Source organism: Capra hircus, chromosome 23 (genome assembly GCF_001704415.2).
Source record: "Capra hircus breed San Clemente chromosome 23, ASM170441v1, whole genome shotgun sequence".
NCBI classification, from domain to species: domain Eukaryota; kingdom Metazoa; phylum Chordata; class Mammalia; order Artiodactyla; family Bovidae; genus Capra; species Capra hircus.
In genome coordinates, this window is record NC_030830.1 from 19816474 (window position 1) to 19824179 (window position 7706).

At 41.7% G+C, this 7706-nt stretch overlaps 1 non-coding gene across 1 annotated transcript; it reads right to left on the reverse strand.

Moving 5' to 3' along the window:
- On the reverse strand, window positions 7384–7455 carry TRNAA-CGC. Its single transcript has one exon. It is a non-coding gene; the product is annotated as a tRNA-Ala (tRNA).

Sequence of the window (7706 nt, forward strand, 5' to 3'; positions counted from 1 at the left end):
TTCCAGTGGAGCTATTTCAAATCCTGAAAGATGATCTGTGAAAGTGCTGCACTCAATATGCCAGCAAATTTGGAAAACTCAGCAGTGGCCACAGGACTGGAAAAGGTCAGTTTTCATTCCAATCCTAAAGAAAGGCAATGCCAAACAATGCTCAAACTACCGCACAATTGCACTTATCTCACACGCTAGTAAAGTAATGTTCAAAATTCTCCAAGCCAGGCTTCAGCAATACGTGAACCGTGAACTTCCAGATGTTCAAACTGCTTTGAGAAAAGGCAGAGGAACCAGAGATCAAATTGCCAACATCTGCTGGATCATGGAAAAAGCAAGAGAGTTCCAGAAAAACATCTATTTCTTCTTTATTGACTATGCCAAAGCCTTTGACTGTGTGGATCACAATAAACTGTGGAAAATTCTGAAAGAGATGGGAATACCAGGCCACCTGACCTGCCTCTACAGAAGCCTATATGCAGGTCAGGAAGCAACAGTTAGAACTGGACATGGAACAACAGACTCGTTCCAAATAGGAAAAGGAGTACGTCAAGGCTGTATATTGTCACTCTGCTTATTTAACTTCTTTGCAGAGTACATCATGAGAAATGCTGGACTGGAAGAAACACAGGCTGGATTCAAGATTGCCAGGAGAAATATCAATTACCTCAGATATGCAGATGACACCACCCTTATAGCAGGAAGTGAAGAGGAACTCAAAAGCCTCTTGATGAAAGTGCAAGAGGAGAGTGAAAAAGTTGGCTTAAAGCTCAGCATTCAGAAAACGAAGATCATGGCATCTGGTCCCATGACTTCAGGGAAATAGATGGGGAAACAGTGGAAACAGCGTCAGACTTTATTTTTTAGGGCTCCAAAATCACTGCAGATGGTGACTGCAGCCATGAAATTAAAAGAGGCTTACTCCTTGGAAGGAAAGTTATGACCAATCTAGATAGCATATTGAAAAGCAGAGCCATTACTTTGTCAACAAAGGTCTGTCTAGTCAAGACTATGGTTTTTCCAGTAGTCATGTATGGATGTGAGAGTTGGACTGTGAAGAAAGCTGAGCACCGAAGAATTGATGCTTTTGAACTGTGGTGTTGGAGAAGACTCTTGAGAGTCCCTTGGACTGCAAGGAGATCCAACCAGTCCATTCTGAAGGAGATCAGTCCTGGGTGTTCTTTGGAAGGAATGATGCTAAAGCTGAAGCTCCAGTACTTTGGCCACCTCATGCGAAGAGTTGACTCATTGGAAAAGACTCTGATGCTGGGAGGGATTGGGGGCAGGAGGAAAAGCAGACGACAGAGGATGAGATGGTTGGATGGCATCACTGACTCGATGGACATAAGTTTGAGTGCACTCCGGGAGTTGGTGATGGACGGGAAGGCCTGGCGTGCTGTAATTCATGGGGTCGCAAAGAGTCAGACAGGACTGAGCGACTGAACTGAACTGAACTGAACTGAAGAGAACTGATAATATCAAGAGCTGCTGAGCATGTGGAGCAACTGGAATAGTCACTCTCACACTGCTGATGAGACTGTAAACTGGTGCACACACATTAGGAACTATTTGCAAACACAGACTAAAATTAAATATACATATAAGCTATGCCCCACCCAATAAAAAAACTCCACAGCTGCATTTACACCCAAGAGAAATGCGTATTTTCCTTGAAAGACATATACAGGAATGCCAGTGACCACATTAGACATTTCAGACCGAAACTTTGAGCAGTCTAAATATACATCAACAGTAAAATGGATTTAAAAGTTTTGATGCATAGTATTCATACAATGGATTACTACGAACAATGAAAAAAGAACTACCAATACTAGCAACAATATGGATGTATTCAACTTTTAAAAAAATGAATGAAAAATCCATACTCAAATCAGTACATACTGTATGATACTACTTATATTATTTCAAAACGCACAAAAAACTAATCCATGGTGTTAGAGAGTGGTATTGATTGGGATGAGTCACAAGGAAGCTACCGGGGGTTGAAATATCAATTATCTTTCCCAGAGCTATTGGTTACATGGCATATAACCCATCAAACTGAATAATTAAATTTCATCCATTTTTGTTGATATTAATTAAGCCTCAGTTTAAATAACAAAATAAAGAAGAGAAGGAAAAAAAAAGATATCCTTGGATACCCCTTTGCCTCTAGTACATCTTATCTCTTTATTAGTATTTGAATTTCAGATTGTGGTCTGCAGGCTGATATCTGGCTAAGAATTGTTTTTTACCCATCTGAGAGCATGAGGAACTTTTTATATAAAGCGGACAGTACCAGGACATAGGAGTACTTTTGTTGAATACAGCAGAAACAATTTCAGGGGCTTTCAGAATTTCAGAAATAATAATCTCTGGAATGAGGAAGTGACAGCACCTGAGAGGCACCTGCCAAGTGAATTTTAATAAAAATTTATAAAATGTGTAAGGCTTCCCAGGTAGCTCAAATGGTAAAGAATCTGCCTGCAATAAAATGTGTATATCTGGACAAGTTCTCAAATCTCAGTCTCTGATTCGGAAAGAGTTGAGCTTTTTGCCTTTAGCTAAAATTCGGTGGGAATGTAAATTCAGATACAAGTCTTTAGACAGCTTCCTCTAAAAAATATTTTAGATTCTCTTACAGATTCTTTCTCCCTCAGCATTCCTCTACCAATCCAGGTTTTACCCACTACAGCCAGCTGTGCACCTCGCCCCAAATCAGACCAAGCCTCAGCTTATGCAGGGGAAAGGCTGAGCTGGAAACTTAAGGAAAGTAATTAGAACGCAATGTGGAAATTTACACATGAGTGTCAACACGGAGATTGAAATGCGACTAAAAGTGAGCAAAACTACTGTGCAAATTCCATCGAGGAGCACATAGGATGAAAGAGAGGAGCCCAGCTGACCCGAGAAGGAAGAGGCGGGATGGGGTGAAGTGCAGGAAGTAAAGGAGAAAAGGGACGGAAAGGAAGTGGACAGAGGAAAAGCATCCTCAAAATTATTAGGATTTGAGGGGAGTTTGGGGGTCCAGGCTCCATATCTTTCTGTCTCCGTCCAGGTATGAGAGGAGAGATGCGTTCTCAAGGGATGTAGGCTTGTCACAGAAAAGGATCTGGCTCCTCTAGTCCAAGACCATTTTGGCTTTGGGAGCGCCTCACAGCTCTTTGCATCATTGGATGGACAAGTGGAGTGCCTTGGGGATGTACTTGAGGTGAGTTTTCATTTAAAGTCCCGGAACCGCTGGGATGGGTAGCTTGGAAGCTGCACAGATGCCCCGGTTTTCGCGCTTGGATGCTGTGAATCGACCGGTTGCAGCTGCAGCTTTGAGATCCAAGGAAGCGTCTTACTTCTTAAGGCTTTGCTTGAAACGCGAAATATGAGAAAGTTTCTGTTGCTCCCTCCACATACTTTCAAATCTTGCTCCTGAAGAAACTCTTCCTAACATTTGCAACAGGCTCCTTTACTACTTACATGATGCTAGGAGTCTCAAAGGAGTCTGAAGAGCAGAATGGGAACTGAAGACCTTGGTTGCAGAAAGCCAGTCACAGAACAAAGGGTGATACCTTCAGAGGAAACCATTCTCCCCTCACTCCTTGTACAGGCACAAAGGCAATATAGAGGAATCATTCACAGATCAAGGGGATGACCTCAAAATTGGCTGTACAGGTGACTTGTGACAACTGATGGACAGTTACAGCTTCCTCTGGAGATTAAGAAAAGGAGAGGGTGCATTATGGAAGATCTCCAGGTTTCCTGGCTTTTGTAGATGGAAAAAGAGACTGCTTTCTGAACATTTAACAGATTTCTTGCCTGGTTTTCCCTTTTGTGACTGAAAAAAACACTTTTTTTTTTAAAAGTGTATCCTCCTGTGGATCTCTGCTTAGGCATTGTGAGGCCAGAATCTGAAACTGTACAAACAGCTCTAACCTGGAGATATGCATTGTTCAGTAGTTTGGAAGAGGGGTGTCCCTGGAGAGTAAGTAGATTGAAGTTGAGATAGATGTATTGGGATTGGGAGCACAAGAGTTCATTATCTATCTGCAGAAAACAAAGAAATGAATTTTCCCCTGGATTGACCTTGGACCCTGGAGTTCAGAACATTTGCCATCTCAGACTGGAAACTTCCCTAAAATACCCCTGTGTGCTAAGTCTCTTCAGACTCTTTGCAACCACATGGATTGTAGCCGGCCAGGCTCCTCTGTCTCTGGGCTTCTCCAGGCAAGAATACTGGAGTCGGGTAGCCATGCCTTCCTCCAGAGGATCGGATCAAACCGGTGTCTCTTATGACTCCTGCACTGGCAAGCGTTCTTTACCACTAGTGCCACCTGGGAAGCCCCTTAGAATACCCAGAAAAGCACTATTTCCCTTTATAGATTTCTGCCGAGGTGACTGCCATTTTTTCCTCATTTATCATTTGTTTGTAGTTAAACAACTTTTCTGTAAGCTCCAGTTTGAGGGTCTCTGATGGAAAAAGTGACCACCAGTGCATCAAGTTGTTAACCACTGGCAGTGAAGTCTAGTGAAATATTTTAGTGAAATCTTCTTCACCCTCCTGCAACCTGGGTTAGGAAGGAGCTAGAATAAAAGAACCACAAAAGAACTTGAGTGATTAACTTTCTGACAAGGAATCAGGTGGTCTGTCCATTAGGTCAACACAGACCGCCATTTGCTGATACTTTCAGATTCCATACAAGTGGGAATTGGATGGTTGGGAAAACTGCCACTTGCTTTTTATAACATTTTGGCGGTGGCAACTGCTGAGAATGCTTAGAGAGATTCGGTCAATAACAGAGCTAACAATGGGTAACCTTAGCGAACGGGCACGATTCCTTCCTGTGTAAGGTTAAGAAAGAATTGCCATAGCCAAGAAGATTGAGTGTGACAAAGATATTTCAGGCAGCAAGAGGTCTTAGGGTACGTTGGCAAGAAGAATATATGAAAATGTGGGTACTGGGGATGGAACCCAGTGTCTCATGCATGCGAAGCACTGAGCCATACCCTCAGGTCCTCACTGAGTTCTCAGAAGATTTTTCATACCTTCTAGTGACCAGCATTGCATCTGAAGACCAAGTTATCAAACACAAAACAACCGTAAGTTCAATTCCGCTATTTCTAAACTCCTTAGCTTTATCCTCTCTCAGGCATAGTTGTTCCAGGAGAAAAAAACCTTAATAATAGAAAGGCACTGTTTCTGATTTGCAGTCAGCTTGTGAGGAACTTGCCTCAAAGTTGGATTCCCATCAGATTAGATTGCCTGAATTGCACTTCCATTCTATCACTTGGGTGAGTCCTGGGACAGAACATTCTCCTGCAATGTTTTGAATATTATTCTCTGTATTCTTTTGACTCTTGGATACATTACATACTTCAAAAAATAAAATAAAATTTACTTAAGTGCATGTGAAAATACTCCAAAATTGAGTATGAACAGAAAAAATCTAACTGTATTTCAAAAGGATAATATAACCTCATTCAAGAGAAAAATAGAGGACACATCCAAGTAAACACAGTACTTTATCTCAATTGAAAAGACAAGAATAAAAAGCAAACAAATCATAACCTCTATGTAGAAGGGTTATTATTTGTAGTGTTAAGTGTATGTCAATTCTGATATTTTGTATGAATTTTACTTTTATTTGCTATGTGTGAATTTACCTTTGTGTGATTGGGAAAATTAATACATGTATTGTTGAAATTCAGGGCTTTCACTATGGGGTGAAGGAGGTAACAAGTAACTGTTGGCACTGGATAGAAGATGTATATGTGTGTGTGCACGCAAGTATGTATGTGTATCTGTCATTTTCCCTCTAGATCTGTCTAATAGGGCTAGGAAAGCTAATATCTCAGTATCAATAAGTAATGCTAGCCCAATATCTTGATTTTTGAATATTGATCCCCACTAAAAGGAAACAGAGCTACCAGTAGGATTCACAGACTCTAGGACTGGACCAGAGATAGTATAATATGTACCTAAGATGCCTTTCTATACTATACTATGCTGTCGCTGCTGCTAAGTCACTTCAGTCGTGTCCGACTCTGCGTGACCCCAAAGACGGCAGCCCACCAGGCTCCCCCATCCCTGGGATTCTCCAGGCAAGAACACTGGAGTGGGTTGCCATTTCCTTCTCCAATGCAGGAAAGTGAAAAGTGAAAGTGAAGTCGCTCAGTCGTGTCCGACTGTTCGCCACCCTATGGACTGCAGCCCACCAGGCTCCCCTGTCCATGGGATTTTCCAGGCAAGAGTACTGGAGTGGGGTGCCATTGCCTTCTCCATACTATAATATAAGTGCTCAAAAATCATGAGGATAATTCAAAAGGATCCAGAAACCAACATGAAGGGCCTCTCCTTGGTCAGATTGGGGGCACTTTGAGATGAATAACGACAATAAATGATTACGATCTTTGGATACTTAAATGAATAAATATGGAAGAAGGGAATTTTTTCCTTACAGTGGTATGCCAACTAATAAATGCAGGGGAAATAATGAAGTTTTAAAATCACCATTTACACGGAGAAGGATCCACTCCAGTTATTATTGCCTGAGAAATCTCATGAACAGAGGAGCCTGCCAGGCTATAGTTCATGGGGTCACAAGAGTTGGACATGACTTAGCAACTAAACAACAAAAACATTTGTGATATGTCTGGCTTTCCTACTGTTATGGATTGTCATATCATTGTGGTTGGAAAATAAAGTTAGAGTAATTTCAATTATATTAAATTTGTTAAGACTTGTTTTGTGACCTAACACATTATCTATCATGGTGAGCATTCCATGTATGCTTGAGAAGAATGTGTATTCCAGGGGTATTGGATGAAATGTTCTGCATATGTCTATTAGGTTCATCTGATCTGATGTGTAGTTTAAGTCCAATATTTCCTTATTGATCTTAAAATAGGGAGATTACTTTGGATTATACAGCTAGGCCCGATGTACTCACAAGTGTCTTTAAAAGAGAGGGACAGAGGGATTTCACATACAGAGAGGAGAAGGCAGTGTGACCACGGTGGCAGAGACTGGAGTAAGGCTGCCACAGGCTAAGGAATGCCATCAGCCACCAGAAGTTGAAAGAGGCAAGATTGGACACACACACCCCCAGAGCCTTGGGAGGGAGCACCACTCTGCCAATACCCTAATATCTGTCTAGTGATACTAACTTTGGATTTCTGGCCTCCAGAAGGGTAAAAGAACAAATTACTATTGTTTTAAGCCGCCAGGTTTATGCTAACTTGTTATGGCCTCTGTCGGTTACTAATAGACTTGTACTCTGCCAGCTACCTTGAGAGGTTTTGAGGGTCATGAAGTTTAAACAGTGCACCACTGAAACGAATGTCTTAGGTTCTTGTGAGCAGGCAATGAGTAAAGCAAGAAAATACAACTCAAGCCACAGCTGGAGGTGCCGGGGATTGAACCCGGGGCCTCGTACATGCGAAGCACGCGCTCTACCACTGAGCTACACCCCCTCACTGAATTACCATCTGTGAGGGTTCTTCAGGAAATAGCTCACCACATTCTGTGGGCCTCTCCCCAGCTGATGTTTGTTGTTTTAGCAGTATTATGTGTTGCAGCAGGATTTATGACTTCTTTAAGACAAAGGAAATAAGGGAGTTGTTAAGGATACTGATTCTTTAGCAAATAAAACTTGAAGTGGAACAAAAAATACTGAAAACGTGTCAGAAAATTGACCGAGTTTTCCTTAGATAAAACACTTCTT